The sequence below is a fragment of the Lepisma saccharinum genome, unplaced genomic scaffold (assembly GCF_977018435.1).
Source record: "Lepisma saccharinum unplaced genomic scaffold, izLepSacc3.1 HAP1_SCAFFOLD_173, whole genome shotgun sequence".
NCBI classification, from domain to species: Eukaryota; Metazoa; Arthropoda; class Insecta; order Zygentoma; family Lepismatidae; genus Lepisma; species Lepisma saccharinum.
Window position 1 is genome coordinate 99,418 of NW_028142974.1, and position 17,885 is coordinate 117,302.

General features: G+C 37.3%; 1 long non-coding RNA gene across 1 annotated transcript in view; it reads right to left on the minus strand.

Moving 5' to 3' along the window:
• Nucleotides 1–17,885, minus strand: part of LOC145982452 (uncharacterized) — a 36,747-nt gene that overhangs the window by 13,180 nt on the left and 5,682 nt on the right. The window contains exons 2-4 of the long non-coding RNA XR_014441056.1: nt 9,127–9,145; nt 6,653–6,667; nt 1,645–1,680 (exon numbers count right to left, since the gene is read on the minus strand). This is a non-coding gene — a long non-coding RNA (uncharacterized LOC145982452). The remainder of the gene's footprint in view (nt 1–1,644; nt 1,681–6,652; nt 6,668–9,126; nt 9,146–17,885) is intronic.

Here is a 17,885-nt window from a genome sequence, read left to right on the forward strand (position 1 = left end):
ATGTGCGGATGTGTAAATTTTGTACTGTTTGGTTTCTTATATTCAGTATACAATGTAAGATATAGCTTATAAGAGCCATTTTGTGCATTTAGAATAGCTAGCGTATCAGGATTTTTACTGTTCAAAAAATTCTTAATATCACATCTTGGCTCTGATACGAAACGGTAATCCCTTAGTTGACCGTCAAAACTACTCTGAATGGGTCCATTGCCTGGTCGCTTTGCCAGTCTAGTATTATCGTATGTAACAAGCTTTCTTTTTAGACCAGAGGTAGATGGCTGTGGGAGCACTGTTTATGCCTGTGCAGAAGAAGCGCCTATATGCCTATTAAAGTATGCCTTGCAAAATTTTCTATGGCATTTTGGACATATTTTAGTGGGCATTTTGTGTTTCTCAGGATCACAATTACGTTGGTTCTTAGCCCAATTGGGGCTAGATATATTCTTATCGCATTGATTACGATATTTTTGATTTGGCGTTTTCTTTTTGGTATTTATATATAATTTCTTGGGGCTCAAATCAAAAACTATATACTTAATAAAAAATATCAGTTGGCTTCAGCAGTGTGCTTTGTATACTTAGTGTGTATACTTAGTGTGTATACTTAATATGTATACTTAGTGTGTATACTTAGTGTATTACTATTTTTGGTTTTGGTATTTTTATATAAAAATTTTCGGGGCGCAAATCAAAAACTATATACTTAATAAAAATGTCAGTTGGGTTCAGCAGTGTGCTTGGTAGCTAATAAAATTACACTTGACAGAGTATTACACTAAAGGCAATAAGCTCATTCGAGCATCTTGGCCTACTTTTAAGTGTGGCCAAAACAGTGCCAAGAGGGGCATATTTTTTACGATCCTATGGACAACAGTCTGACAGATGCAGCTTTTTGTACGTGTAGCCAAATCAATCTGAGGGGGGTCATACTTTTAACGGGCAATCCCCGAGGGCTTTTTTACTAAATTCTTGGATTCGACAGAGTAGCACACTGTAGGCAATAAGCTTATATAGGCATCTTGACATAGTTTTAAGTGTAGCCAAAACCAGTCTGAGGGGGTCATACTTTTTTGTTCCAGTAATAGGGAATTTTATACTACTCATAATTAATTACTCTGTGGGGATTACTATGTGGTTTGAGGGCAAGAATGATATGAATTTTGGTGGGGAGACATATGATATGATTTGGCGGGGACGCATAACATGATTTTGAGCAGGATTGCGCCATTGGCTTTTGTGGAGGGTGGGGAGGCGGATGGGCACCCCTGCATACGACTTTTTTACAAATCGGATTTCAGCATTAGGTTGAACATTGGCAGAAATGTATGGAAAGCAAAGAACAGTATTTTGAATACCCTTAGTAGGTACCCAACATGTGTATCTATTTTCACACAAACTTTCCAATTGTTGCTCCTTCAATGTTTACCTTTTACATCAGAGGAGGCATTAATTTCGTGATGACCTTTGACATACGTGACACCAAATCAAGAAATATGCGGTACTGCACTTTATAACCAACTAGACACGTGAGTGCAGAGTCAAAAGTGCAGCGAACCAGACAGGCCTATTGTAACACAAGGGGGCTGTTAATTGTAGATGGCATAGCGTATTAATTAACAATCTAATGATGATAGACATACTTACCACATAGTTTTGTGCATTCCCTGTAGGTTGTAGTCTCTGATAGAAGAAGAAAAAATTTTTTTTTGTTACTTTCTGTCTGCGATACAGCAGGTATTACATCGAGTAGCCAAGTGCGAGATCTAGTTTCGATTCAGCCTGTATGTCACCCTACACGTTCCTGATTACAAAAGAGGTTTATCAACCCCTGTGTTACCATTTTCGAAACAGAGCCATTACACTTAACATACACTCGCTTCACTTAGTACTCCGACATTGTTTCTTTATACAGCATATTTGCAGAAGATACAATTAAACCCACAAGTGTATAAAACACACCGTATTACTAGATTCCTTAAAAAAGTGCTACGACGTCAGGAGCCCCGGGTTCGAATCTCGTCCTGGGCATGGATGTTTGTGAGTATCCATTCATCAATTACATTATGTCATCACTCATCCCAATCTTCGCAAATTAGCAGATAGTGGCACAAAAAGCGAACTAAAATAAATCAATTCAATCAATAAGTACTAACTTCGTTGACGGTCATAGGCGTGCGCACGGGGCACACCCCCTAATCATAGACGTCCGCAATTTTTTTTTTCCAATGAGGGACAAGCAAGGTATTTTTCCATGGGGTATATTACCCCGATAATATTGTTGCCCCCTCAAAAAACAGCATTTGATACAGCATTTGATTTGAAATTAAAGCATTAATATATACTTTTAGGTTGACATTCGCTTTTTAAGAGTGAAGTTTAGCGACCCTTGTCCCGTCCCCCCTTTCCAGACGTCCATGCCCCTATATTATTATACTTTCACCTAGAAATTATGTCTTATCACCGTTAATAAACTATATTAAACACTTAAATAAATTGAAGTATTTTCAAGGCGATGAAAGTGCAAAGCAACTACAAGGGATGGGAGTGCACGACCACAGGAGGCAGAGGGACATTGCCACAAACATTAGAAGGAAATAAATATGGAAACACCCAACAAAGACACATTTCCGTGACTAATATATGGTGTAGAAGAACCTTTGGCTTGCTGAACTGCCTGCAGTCTTCTCGGAATGGACAAATAGAGATCCTGTATGGTTTTCAAGGGAATGTTGAACCATTCTTCCTGCAAAACATTGGCAAGTTCCAGTTCCGTTAAGGATGATGGAGGTGGATATCGCAGATTTCTCTCCAACACAGACCACAAAGACTCAATAATATTGATATCTGGCGATTGTGGTGGCCATGGTAGAGGTGACACTTCATCCTCGTTCTCAGAAAACCAGTCCTGGACGATGTGAGTTGTGTGAACATGAGCTTTGTCGTCTTGGTAAATGGCATCACCGTTGGAGAACAAAGTTTGTACCATAGGATGGACCTGGTCGCTCAAAATGGTCACATAGACCTTGGCAGTGACGTAACCTTGCAGGGTAACGATGGGCCCCACAGAATACCACAATATGGCTGTCCATACCCTGATCGAACTCCCGCCATGTTTCACTCTTGGCAGCAAACAATCGGAATGGTAAGCTTGAGCCGGCGTTCTCCAGACATAAACTCGGTCACAAGTCGGAAAGAGTGTGAAGCAGGACTCATCTGACTAAATGACATTCTTCCACTTCCCCAAAGACCAGGTTTTATGACTTTGGCACCACTGTCTCCTCTTAGTGGCATTAAGATCACTGATGAGTGGCTTAGGAATTGCAGCTCGTCCAGAAATACCCTGCTTGTGGAGCTTCCTTCGTACAGTTTTCATGCTGACAGTGTTTGTGAGCATGACATTCAGTTCATCAGTCACTTTTGCAGCTGTAGTCTTCTTAATTTTAGTCGCAATCCTACGCAATGTTCTGGAGTCTCTATCACTCAAAATACATTTCCGTCAACGCTGGTGTTTATCGGATGCGTTTTTTCCAGTCGTCCTGAATGTGGTCATAATCTTAGATATCGTGCCTTCCGAAACACCAAACACTTCGTCTACCTGGTTACGGAACCACCCACCATACGTGCTTCGAACAATTTGCCCACGATCGAATTCTGTTAGCTCTGACATGATCCACTGCCAACTGCACAGAACACTGTCTTCACACCAAATGAATATTGCAACGTAGTGCGAAGGTTGGACAGGTAGTGGTATTGGGCAAATACGGCAGAGCCACATACAAATGTTGAAATAATGAACATGTGAATTTAGATGTGCATTTCACGAGGTGTTTTCATGTTTTTGTCCACCCCCTATATATATATATTGATATTGCATTATACACGAAACACTCCGTAGTGATGTTGTTAGCAAAGATCGCCAAGTGTCTCGAGTTTAAATCCTGGCCTAGACAATGGTGTAATTTTGTTATTTCATCATAGCTATCATCCTCATCTTCGCGATTAGCCAAAGGTGGCAGAAAAGCAAATTAAAATAAACCAAATCAATCGATCAATTATGGAGATATTTTAGAATGAGTACGTAATCTTGAATTTCAGTCTGCCCATTATTTGTCTTGGTCAGTTTATAAATACTGTCAATGCTTCTTACAACATCGCAAGTATCATTAATGTTTTGGATTTTGCTCAGGCAAGACTTTCAGGTTGTTCTTTTCAAGTCGTCTCTCTTAACGAGGAACGCTAGTGGCAAACCCACCACGCGCCCCTGGTAGTTATGTCAGAGCAAGCGTTTGCTGTGTTGGGTTGCATACGTACAGGATAGATTTTAAGCGCTTATAGCGCAGAAACTAAGCGCTTTCGAGGTAAACTTTATAGGGAAAAGTTACTTGTTTTTATGATACCTACCAGCACCCAAGCGTTGGTGGTCCAAAAGTCCCGGAACGGTCACATATCGTGAGAAATGCAAATCGATACGAAAAAATACATGTTTAATAAGTGAAATAAAGCTATTCAATGATATCACACTTGATTCCCCTCTTCTGCCCCCTGAGGGCGGGGCGGGGCGGGGCAACTGTAAAATTTTAAATGAAAACTGCATTTTGTATTGCAGAATCGGAAAGAGGACTTCATTTCGAGTCCAACGAGCGATCAACCATCCTCCTAGCTCAATTAGGAACGGAGATATGCGATTTTAAATTTTCGAAAAAAAAAAGAAACAAAGAAAAACGTGGAAATTTAATAAAAAAAAAAAAATCAAAGGGACTTATCTCTGTGTCTAATAGAGCTAGAGTGAAAGCAATTGCAGTTTCGGAATCTGCACGTCAAGGTCTTTCAATAGAGTATATGGAAAGGGGGGGGGGGGGTCTACGATCACATGAAGATTCCGAATTTTTTTTGCGAAAATTTAAAATCGCCATATCTCCGTTCCCAATTGAGCTAGGAGGATGGTTGATAGCTCGTTGGGCTCTGAATGATGTACTCTTTCCGATTCTATAATACAAAATGGGGTTTCCATTTCAAATTTCACAGTTGCAACCGCCACACCCCCAGTTGGCGTGGGTGGGGAATCAAGTGTGATATCATTTAATGGCTTTCTCTCACTTATTAAACATGCATTTTTTGGTTTTCCGATTCGATGTGTATTTCTGACGATACGCGACCGTTCCGGGACTTTTGGACCACCCGGTATATACATATTTACGCGCGCGCATCGATGCAATAAAGCTAAAACAGTGACAGAGAAGGAGGTTTTTCTTCCCGACTGAACTTTCAGCAAGGATTTTACACCCCCTAATCAGATGGTATGCAAGCGCCTATGTTGACTGTACGAGCTCTCATGTAGTTAACTTGCTAGACGGAATGGAGATGCAAATATAAGCGTACTCTTGAAGCAAATTGACATCTTTCTGTCCGAAAACTTTATCAGACTTCCATTGGAGAGCTGTTTTCCTCTCATTTCCAATGTATGAAACTGGAAATAGCCCAGATATACCGGATGTGCTTCAAGTTCACTACCGCACACTGGGTCATTCCGAAAAGTTGGTTTCATACATTGCAATACACAGGGAACCAGCGTAAATTAATGTCCAACGCGGAACTTCCAATTTAACGCTCCATGGAAATCCCTCTACTGGACCACTTCGGCATCCTTCTGCAAAAGAGAGGGGAAACAGCTCTCTGCTGTTGCACAGGTGAAGTATCCAGATATACTCTGTCCCGTTAATGTCTGGAGTGAGCGAACGAGAGATGCTTGGAAGGGGAAGAGGGACTGCACTTCCCAGGCTTTGCAGCAGCTTGTACTGCTTCCCGCTTTCTGCTCCTTATGAGCGGAATTCTTGCGATAGAGTACAGATTGAGGCAGATTTCCTTCAACAGTTTGCATACATTTGCAACACCGTTTCCATAGCAACAGACAAATGTGTACTTCATGTGTCAGCTATTTCACTGACCAACTTTGTTATAGCATTTGAGAGCCAGGTGGGAGCCTGCTATTGGATTGACAGGTTTCATGACATAAAATAAGTTTATGCATTTCCTTACTCAATGATTACGGCACATTCATCATAAAATATCATATTTGAAACATTGAACAAATATAAAACACAACCGGATGATAATTGAATAAAGATTAGTTCACGTAATGATATCGCTGGAACGTAGCATATATTTTGGACCTCTCCTCGTGTAAGAATTACTCACAATATCTCAACTCCTTCCTCTTACTTAATCTTAAGATGATGTAAATTTTTATATCATGTAAACTCTTGACATTTAAGTCTATTAATAGTTTACTCCGATCTCGTACAGCATTCATCATGAAGAAATATTGGTAAACATTTCAGGGTCGTGACCTGGATATAAAATGTCAAGACGTTTCTTCAGCGACTCTATTCTTGTATGAAATTGTTCTTGTTTACTTCAAGAAGTTTATATCAGAAAAAAAATGCTACAAACGGTGATTATTATTTTCTGAAGACACCTCTATTGACATTGATACTTGAGTCTATTTCTAGTGAATTACCAGTGTCTTCCTAGTTAATTCAATTCCGCATCACAATAATTTAAATTATAAAATTAGTCTATGGAGTAAACTGATAAATATTAACTTGTACATCTTAAAAGAACGCTTAACGTTTAGAAAGGAGGTACAACTTACCAAGGATCTTCTGGTCTATTAAACAAAATGAGAAAATAATATTTTAGACACTCTTGGCATTATTTATGTTTATGTTTGCACTAAAATGAATTCCTGATCCTTATCCAATTTACGCCAGAAGTCTCTGATTCCAATGCTGGATCTTCTTTGTGAATGTCGCTTCCTTAATTACATCACATCACTCATCTCCATCTTCACGATTAGCCAAAAACAGCAGAAAAGCGAAGAAAAATGAACGAAGTAAAATACATGTACATGTATGTGTATGAAGACACACACACACACACACCATCACACACACACACACACACACACACACACACACACACACACACACACACACACACACACACACACACAGATATATACGTATTATAGAAGACTTAGATGGTCATTCCATGTGAGACAATTGGGAACGGAAATAAGAGATTACAGGATTATCGTTGGTACACCTGATGGTAAGAGACCTGAAGCAAGGCCAAGACGAATATGGAGGCATAACGTTGAGATGGACCTGAAGGAAATCTGTAACGGTAAGGATGGAAGAGATTGGATTGATCTTCGGGTTTAAGAATGCTATGTGTGTGTGTGTGTGTGTGTATTGAGTACAACCTCACCAATATATATACACGTATGAAGGAAAAGATGCAACCACAAAAATATGTATGTACCTGTTCAAGTGCAAGACATTTTTGCTTCTTCAAATCGTTATAATTACTTTTGATGAGAGATAGAAAACCACCCCTGGTAGGTCCATGGATATTTGGAACTTTTGGTGGACCTCCTCCGCATCCTTCACGCTAATTATTATCATCCCGAATCACACTAATTTTAATATCTGAAATGATTGGATCCATGAAACTAATTAATACCTCACTACATCCTAAAACGAACATGTATATGTTGAAAATATGTTATAACTTCCGTGATTTTCCATCATCTTTCACTATATAGGAAATTGAATTCTCTCGGCAGATAGTTTTTAAAATTATTTGTGTTCATTTTTACACACAATAAAATCCTTATATAGAGTGGTGGAAGTGCCATTCAACTTTACTCTATGCGAAATTCGAAATCGCAATAAATTGCAACATAAACTATACATGCAATTTTCCGGTAATAGTGTTTGGCACCTTGCCCCCCTAGTTTTGGAACCCATTCGCCACCACTGCCACCTCTTATAACTTTAGAATTGGTTTCAATGGGGGGACGTACTGTTTGCATTAACATAAGGTTAGTCAAGCAGACAAAGTGCTAGATATAAGGTTCAGTACGCTAACAATGGCAGTGATCCTGAACAGGTTTGTACGTTTTATGTCAGCAAATATGAAAGTGAGCCTAGAGTATCGAAAGTAAACATATATTGCTTAAATATGTCTGTTTTATGTTGTTCCGCACATTTTTTTGTCAAGTTCGTCAAGTCGTTTTCAGATTAAAAGGGTGTCCTGGGACTTTTGACTCACGCTGTATATATGTTAACTCTAAAAGTGCATTAATATAAATGCAGACAGTAGCTTACAATTGGTTAATTCCAGATAAGTTACACGCATGCAGGTTACACAATTAAACCATAATTTATATTTAAAATAATTGTTCCCAGAAGAGTAACTTTTTGCACTTATATAGATTCAGAATTTCCCAGAATAAATTTACATCCAATATCTTCCCCAATCCATTTTACAAATTTCAATAAATTCAACTTTTTTGTGAAGGACTGCATCTCATCGGCCCTTGCACTCTTGCTATATATTTTTTTGCGGAAACACCTTAAAATGAAGTGTATTGAATTATTCAATCTTTGAAACAACTGTTTCAGACGTTACCACAAAACAGTAATACATAACAGTTGCTTTCGGGTGTGGTGTGTACAGTGTCAGTTATATGCAGGTATAGTTTTGTTGTTAATAATGCAACATGAAAATAATGTTCTCCTAATCAAAAGTGAGGAAAATAATTGTGACAATACATCTTTGAAAGAAAATTAAATAATGATTGGACGCAGAAGGCATGTGTGGTGAAAATGCCAGAAAATTACGAAAAATGTTACAATTTGGTTTGAATCATACTACCCAAATTATTATTTTTAATAAAGTATGTTGTAATAAATGCAAGAAAAATACTAAATGACAATTAGAATATTACACCATGAGAAAGTATGACATGCTAGTATTGTGGCCTCCACACTGCTTTTAACTGTTACATATTTGTCTTGCTTAATTCAGTGGTATTAGCACGATACAGCCAATTATTGTTGAGGTTGTAAAATGTATTTTGGAAGTAAACACAGCTTTATATGAAAAGAGAAGCCGCAGCACCATGGGAAGTTATAAAAGATATTTTCACGATAATGAATGAAACGTATAGGAAAAAAAATGCTTCTATTAGCGATTAGCAATTACATGTATGGATAACATAGAAAATAACTGGAAGAAGGTTATGTTAGATCTATACATTAATAATATGTACTGTCATACCAAACCAGCCACTCTGTCTCTGAAACTAGAAATTTGAGAATGCTTTCCTTTGCAAAATCTTTTCCACATCTTAAATAAAAATTCATATTAACATTACAACATCAACTTTTTTCTAAACCAACCACATCTTAAATAAAAATTTATATTAACATTACAACATCAACTTTTTTCTAAACCAAAATGTATTACATGAAAAACACATTTAGTCTTGTATTTTAGTCAACATATAATAAGAGGTTATTTACTGTTATACAATTTACTCGCCCATGCGACCTTCGGCCACGTTGTGGGGGTAATCATATTATAGATGGGGTAAAATGTCTGCATGTTGTATTGGATAAAGGGGAACAAGTGTATAAGTTCGCTAATTTGAAAAGTTTCGAAAGTTACTTTATGTGTGTACGAGCTCTAATAAGGTACAAATATTCGAAAGAGTATTGTCTAATTTCTTAATAATAAACTGAGTAAGTAATAACCGTTTCAAGATAATTAATTCGCATAAACGAATTCAATAACACTAAATTGAAAATGTAATATTTACGTCTTTTGTCATTTCCACATTTTTGAACGTAATTGGATAATAACTGTTTTCCGCCATTCCCCCCAAATTCCTACCTTGCGTCTGTAATAAATTCTGACGCTCATATTTTGAAATACGAAATGTCTAGTATAATTCACTTACAGTAGAACTTTCTTTAAGTTCCCTAGAAACGTCCGTTTCCATGGTGAACAACAAGCACGGAAAACTCTCTGAATAAGTGTATGTTATTATACCTCTAAACATTTAGTTAAAACAACCACGATGTAGATAATAATTTCGCATTGATTTTACCAATATATACGTAATTGTATCTGGGCTGAAACTCCTTATTATGTAGATGTCACCCTTGTTTGATCCACCTTTTCAAAGCCAGGAGTTGAGTCATCTGTGTGTTGTAGATCTGTGAGAAATATAATGTATCTCGACAAATAAGAATTGAAGGAAACAATGTGTGGTGCAAAAGAAATGCCCGTGGCAACGGTTGCTAAGGACGTGAAAAAAGGGCATTTTCACCCTTAAGGAAGGGCCGATTGAGCGATTTTTTATTTTTCTCGGCCTTTTGGGACGATTTCATGGGGGTCGTAATTGGGCATTTTTCGCCTCCGGGGCTTCCTTCATGGAGAACATTTGTGTCAGTGAGTCAGTGGGATTGGGGCTATATATATATTGGACTGGCGTACTTTCGACGTGGCCTTCGGCCACGTCTTGTACGCTCGCATGCATGACCTGCGGCCACTTTGTGGGCGCAATCATGTTATGGATGGGGTTCTTCATAGATCTTAATGACTTTGAAAATGTCTGCATGTTGAATTGGATGATGGGGTACATATGTATAAGTTTGAAAAGTTTAGAAAGTAACTTTATATGTGTATGGGCTTTAATAAGGTATAAATATTCAAACTATTATTGTCTATTTTCTTATTAATAATCTGAGTAAGAAATAACCGTTTCAAGATAAGTAGTTGGATGTTTTGCTTAAACGAATTGAAAAGCGACTAAATTGAAAATGCCACATTTACGCACTTTGTTATTTTCACATTTTTGAACGTAACTGTTTTCCGTCATTCCCATCAAATTCCTACCTCTCTTCTGTTAATAAATTCTGATGCTCATGTTTTCTAGTTTTCGGGGTGAAAATAAACTTTCTTTAAGTTCCCTAGAAACGTCCGTTTACATGGACATCAACAAGCACGGCAAACTCTCTAAATAAGTGTTTGTTATTATACCTCTAACCATTTAGTTAAAACAACCACGATGCAGATAATAATTTCGCATTGAGTATATAACAATATATACGTAATTGTATCTGGGCTGAAACGCCTTATTATGTAGATGTCACCCTTGTTTGAGCCACCTTTTCAAAGCCAGGAGTTGATTCATCTGTGTGTTGTAGATCTGTGAGAAATATAATGTATCTCGACAATTAAGAATTGAAGGAAACAATGTGTGCTGCAAAAAATGTCCGTGGCAACGGTTGCTAAGGTCGTGAAAGAAGGGCATTTTCACCCTTAAGGAAGGGCAAAGTGAGCGATTTCTTAATTTTCTCGGTCTTTTGGGATGATTTCATGGGGGGTCGTAATCGGGCATTTTTAGCCTCCGGGGCTTCCTTCATGGAGAACATTTATGTCAGTGAGTCAGTGAGTCAGTGGTGGGATTGGGGCTATATATATATTGGACTCGCGTACTTTCGACGTGGCCTTTGGCCACGTCTTGTACGCTCGCATGCATGACCTTCGGCCACGTTGTGATCTCAATCATGTTTTAGATGGGGTTCCTCAATGATCTTAATGACTTTGAAAATGTCTGCATGTTGTATTGGATGATGGGGAACATGTGTACAAGTTCGCTAATTTGAAAAGTTTAGAAAGTAACTTTATGTGTGTATGGGCTCTAATAAGGTACAAATATTCAAACTATTATTGTCTATTTTCTTAATAATGAACTGAGTAAGTAATAACCGTTTCAAGATAAGTAGTTGGATGTTTTGCATAAAGGAATTGAATAGCGACTAAATTGAAAATGCAATATTTACGTATTTTATTATTTTCACATTTTTGAACGTAATTGGATAATAACTCTTTTCCGTCATTCCCCTCAAATACCTAACTTGCCTCTGTAATAAATGCTGATGCTCGTATTTTGAAATTCGAAAAGTCTAGCATAATTCACTTACAGTAGCTTCCGGGGTGAAAATAAACTTTCTTTAAGTTCCCTAGTAACATCCGTTTCCATGGACAACAACAGGCACGGCAAGCTCTAAGGAATTGCATGTCATTATACCCCCTAAACATTTAATTAAAACAAGCACGATGTAGATATTTACGCATTGAGTATAACGTAATTGTATCTGGGCTGAAACTCCTTATTATGTAGATGTCACCCTTGTTTCAGGCACCTTTTCAAAGCCAGGAGTTGATTCATCTGTGTGTTGTAGGTCTGTGAGAAATATAATGTATCTCGACAATTAAGAATTGAAGAAAACAATGTGTGCTGCAAAAAATGCCCGTGGCAACTGTTGCTAAGGACGTGAAAAAAGGGCATTTTCACCCTTAAGGAAGGGCCGATTGAGCGATTTTTGAATTTTCTCGGTCTTTTGGGACGATTTCATGGGGGGTCGTAATCGGGCGTTTTTCGCCTCCGGGGCTTCCTTCATGGAGAACATTTATGTCAGTGAGTGAGTGAGTGGTGGGATTCGGGCTATATATATATTGGATTACAATTATGTGAAACTTATTTTCTTAAAAGAAAAAACACATTTAACGTTTCAATATAAATGTATGCATTGAGACAATTCTTCCTTGCAATATTTATCACTACTTTATTGATTATCTGTGCACTCACTGTGGATTATAATTTTTACAAGAAAATGCAAAAATTATTAGGTAAGTAGGTGACCTGCCAGTCGAAAGGTTTTCCAGTGAGAGGCAAGTGAGCAATTTGTCATTGATTCATCAGATAATTTTTCACAACAGTCGTTGCATATGCACACGGTTATGACTTCGTCAGTGTTTCGCCAGCCCCGTGGCGGAGTGATTAGCACATCACGCTACGACGCCAGCGGTCCCGGGTTCGATTCCCTGCCTGGACTTGGATGTTGGATGTTTGTGAGTGACCATTCATCAATTTCATCATGTCATCCCTCAACCTCATCTTCCCAAATTAGCCACAAGTGGTACAAAGAGCGAATACAATAAAGCAAATCAATCAATCGATCAATTCGTCAGTGTTCCAGCCTGTCATTTTTGGTGAAGAGAAGGTTTACAAAAGCTGTCCTAATCCAGTTTTGCAATTTGGTATGTGACTAGAAGCGAGTCCCATTTTTTGAATCTTTCCCAGCTATGGCGATCTTTTTATGAATGCTGCGCCAGTGGTAGAGGAAGTCAAGTTATCAAACACGAACTGCCCTATTCTGGGCAAACACATCTATTTTAGTTAATCTTTGTGTTCCTAATTTGCCATACCCATCTGTGTCAGTTCTTGTTTGTTTGAGTAATATGCCAGTCTAAACCATGTCGGATTTTTTACGTATATTCATTATGTACTTAGCTTTTGTCTATCTTCTCTTTGATAATTCTGTGAAACTGTACAGGTTATTTGGTGATGCATGGGTGGGTAAAATGGTGCTAGTATATTTGTAATATGTAAGAATATATAAGTTTGGATTGCTTAAACCTAAGGAACACAACAGAATTCAAACTCTGGCATCATAGTGTTACGTCTTGTTTACTTTTAACTTGCATAAGTTTTGTTTCTTATATTTCCCACTAATACGTTTTATTGTTGTTTTGAATTTATTGTTTTTGGCTTTACGTTGAAGATCATGCAAATGAAAAAAATGTCTGAGATACCAGAACTTCAATACTGAAAGCTGAAGCTATTTCCGGTTTTGAAGAAATTTTTAATAACATCCAGTCTGTTATTGAATGAGTTGCAAGAAAATGTATTGGGATTAGACAGAACCTTGATTGAAATGTGCAAGATGATGCTAAATCTGTGGAAGACAATCTTTTAAAAATATGGAAGTGGATTGCTATATTGTGGTTGAATAAATGAAGAAAGTAGCATTATTTTACAGTGCATATCAAAATTATATGGCTTAGTTCTTTATACGAACTACGCACATGAATGCCGTGCTATGGCATGTTAATCAGTTTGGCACGTTTGATATGATCCATATTTTTATGTGACGTCACAACCTTAAAATATCTCACTGATATATTATACTATTATGAAAGGACACGTAAATGTTGTGTTATTATATATAATATTGCACCCTGTTTGTAATGTATTTTATTTAATGTTTATTGTATTTTATGCTCTGTTATGAGTAGTTTAATGTTATCTTCATGTTTGCGAGAGTGCACTATACGAATTTGTATTTCTAAAGATGTATAGATGTCTTTTTTGTTGATAGTATCCTTTTGTAGATAGTGAATGATTCATCTGTACTTTAATCTGTGTTCTCGAAAATAGTATAAAAGCGAGGATATCGCGTAAGAAATATCAAGGTTATTAGAAGTATAGGTTGGGCCAATCCGTTGTTTGCTCGTGATGACGAAACGACGGTAAGAGGTGAATTTATCCATGAAATGAATTGCAAATCTATGCGCTAGTGTTGCACTATGCAGATAGGAAACCATGCCTGAAACTGAACACACGAAATCAAGTACACAAATGAGCATTTCCACACATTTACATTTTGTGGCTTCAGACAAATTGAAAATAAATATAGATAGGTACTTATTGTTATGCGGGACAGAATATTATTGATCGGAACGGATTTTTTTTTTAAATCCCGACATTCAGTACGGGAAATATTCGCAATTTCTCGACTAGTCGGGAAATCTCAAATTCTCATTTTCACCTTAAGTGATTTTCTTTGCATTTCTGGAATGAAAACTAACAATTTCCGATAAGTTTCAGACACTTGCAATGTAGAAAACATCAAGAATTAATAACGTTTCAAAATGACCATTCGGTATTTCCCGACTGCTCGGGATCCAGAAATTTAGGGAAGTCATTTGCTGAAGTCGGGATAGGGACGGAATTTTTCTTTCCGATCCCGGTCCCGACTTTTCGAGATACCGCACACCACTTGTTATTATTATTTATTTTAGTTCAGCACAATATAAATATTCCAAGTACGTTGAACATTATATATACGTTATATACGTTTTTCAAAAGGATTCTTCGGTCACCGAGCTTTGGATTCGTGTAGAAACGCTAACGTGAATCATGCTAATGCTAGAATCAGCAGTACGCATTTCTGCCCAGAAGATTATGTACGTAATCTGAAAAGTCAACTTTTAGGTTTACATCGAAGAAAGGTCCTTAAGCAAGATGCCTTCGACTCCTTATTATGAGCAGGAATGTAGGGAGTATAATCCTGGTAAATACTTCGCCTACCATTTCTTTGCCATTGGTGTACAATTCTCTCTCGCTTTTTCCCTACATATTTACATAAAGCAATAAAAATACAAACTGCTAACTTTTCATTCCATTTTGGTTATTTATTAAACGGTACGTGTTTGTATTTATATTTGATAAATTTACTTTGCTCTTCCGGCCATTTAATTCAATTGAGATGATGAAGAAGTGATAAAATAGATGAATGGCCAATCACAGTTCACCTTACTTACAAGAGCGACCACAAGAAAAATAACCTTCCTCCTCTTCCGTTCAACTCGGACTATAAGAGAGCATGCTCCACTCTCCCCCTCCCCTCCACACTGGAGTACGGTGCACAGGAGTCGCGAGTCTGCGCAGGTTTCTTTGCTTGTGGTTCCACTATAATAGTAATATAAAATTGTACACTCACCTCACTTAGTTCTCCGGCAGTTTGTTTCTTTATACATCATATTTGGAGAAGATACAATTCAATCTATAATTGTACGTACACTGTATATAACACACCTTATTACTGACTTCCTTGACCCTGGATGTACAGGGTCAAGGAAAACAAAGAAATGAGCATAATTTTCTCTTCGGTGAAGATGTTGAACCTAAACCAAAAAACTCAAATAATGAATTCGACAATGTAAATTGATGAGATTTAGTAAATCATTTGATGAAGTGAACTAATTCTGAGTGTACTTAGTGTTGCCCACGAGACGAGACGAGACGAGACTTTGGTCTGTCCCGTCCCGTCTCGTGAAAATGCTGTCTCGTCTCGTGTCTGGTCTCGAAAATATTCGTTTGTCCCGTCTCGTGTCCCGTCTCGAAGGGTTCTGTCCCGTCTCGTCTCGTCCCGTCTCGTTTTGTCTCGTCTCGTCTCGTAAAAGTGATCCGGGTTATCATGCCAACAAAAGTCAAAAGTAGCAGAAACACGAAATATTTTTCCGGAAAGTGGAATAAAGCTCCAAATATTTTACCTATTATGTGGTGAGAATAAAATAAGGTTCGTTAATCATGAGGACATTAATATTAAAAATGAAGTTTGTTGGTTACTGATTGCTAGGTATCTTATGAAATCTACCTTGTGGTTTTTCTGGCTTCCATACAAGAGTGCTCTTTTCATTACTGCTATACCTTTTGGTAGTTTTGAAATGTTTTCCACTAGACCTTCTTTCTTTCTGAATGTCGAACTTCCGTGCACTATGAAAATGTACATTTCTTCTTTAAATTCTAAGCTTGGCACTCGGGAGCAACAAAAAAGTTTTTAAATGTGTAGTACGAACACAAAAGACTATTTAAAATTTCAATACTTAGTATATTACAAAAAGAAAGCATTTATTGTTTTTAATATTCTTAAACATCTTCTATGACATAAGTTTCAAAAAGTGTTTCTTTGTGATATTGTGCTGTTTCTTATGCTCAACTTATGACGCACATACTTCTTTGTTTTCTCTTTAGCCTCTAAGTCAGATACCACCACCGCTTGATCTAATTTATCCTTCGGCAGACACGCATCTAGAAATATATGTCGGGGGAGGGTGTCCGAGCCAAGTGTTTCAGAAAAAATGATAATAATAACATTAACGACAACAATTAAGCAAATGTTTAAATTAATACATTAATATAATTCATAGGTCTATTCACTTGAATATGTAAATTAATCAATTCTATTATTGTTATTACATGAAATGTTACAAAGATTGTAGAAGAATAGTAATATAACAGCACGAATATTAGCTAATATCTAGCTTACGTGTAGTTAAGATCGCCTAAATTTGCATAAAAACAACTGTCCTGGCAAGAAGTTTAATGTCAAAAAAGGTGATGAATTGAATATTTGCTAAATAACAAAAAAGGATGTTAAGTCCACTTGACGAAAAATAAAATTCCTGATTAATATTTTATTCTCATTATTATAAGTAGTAGTGTACATAAATCTTCATTGATACTGTCATTCAAAGCCGTATGATCGCAATAAAATCCTTGTTCGGCATAAAAAAGTAACCCTCGATTATGCTAAAGAAATATATTTTTGTTTAGCTAGAGCAAGGCCCCAGGAGGATGCAAGAAGCCGTTCCTGCAAAAGTGTATGTTGTACGAAGCGAAGAAACGTGACAAAACCACCACGTATGGAAGACAAACCTGCATATATTTTATATCGCACATTTACAGAGCCGTGCCTCCTGAAGTTATAAAAATCCCAACTTCTATGATTCTTTTAGACATGCTATAGTTGAAAAAAATATGTTTATTTGCACCAAAAGTGCATCATTATCAGATTATACATATAACGTGTTATTGGAATCAACATATTTGTGTAAATTGGGTGCCTCCCCGATTACGTAGTAATAACGTCGAGGTCTTGTAATCAAGGGTCCCCGCGTTCGATACCCAATGGAGGCACAAAGTGGATCGGATCGCACTTTAAACTGTAGTTCGGTTCGCCATTTAGCCTATTTGTGAATCAAGTGGACTTAAAACCCAATATCAACCTTAAGAATATTAGAACCCACTAATTCACCCGCAGCTAAGTCAAATTTCACATATCCCTCTTCATCCTCGTTCATAGACTTCCTGCAATACTCTTGTGCATGTGGGTTGCATCCCACCAGCTACGAGAAATGTGAAGAGTTATTCTTTCCCTGTACTGCGTTATTTCTTTTCATAAGAGTAAGGCTAAATTCTTGTTTTATCTGAACTTTTAAAAAATGTGCAAAATACGTCTCTATCTTTAAACAACCACCCTTTCTCATGTATGTGTAAAATAATCCCACTCTGTCTCAGAAAACCTCTTCCCACGATCAAATGAAGGAAACAACTCTCA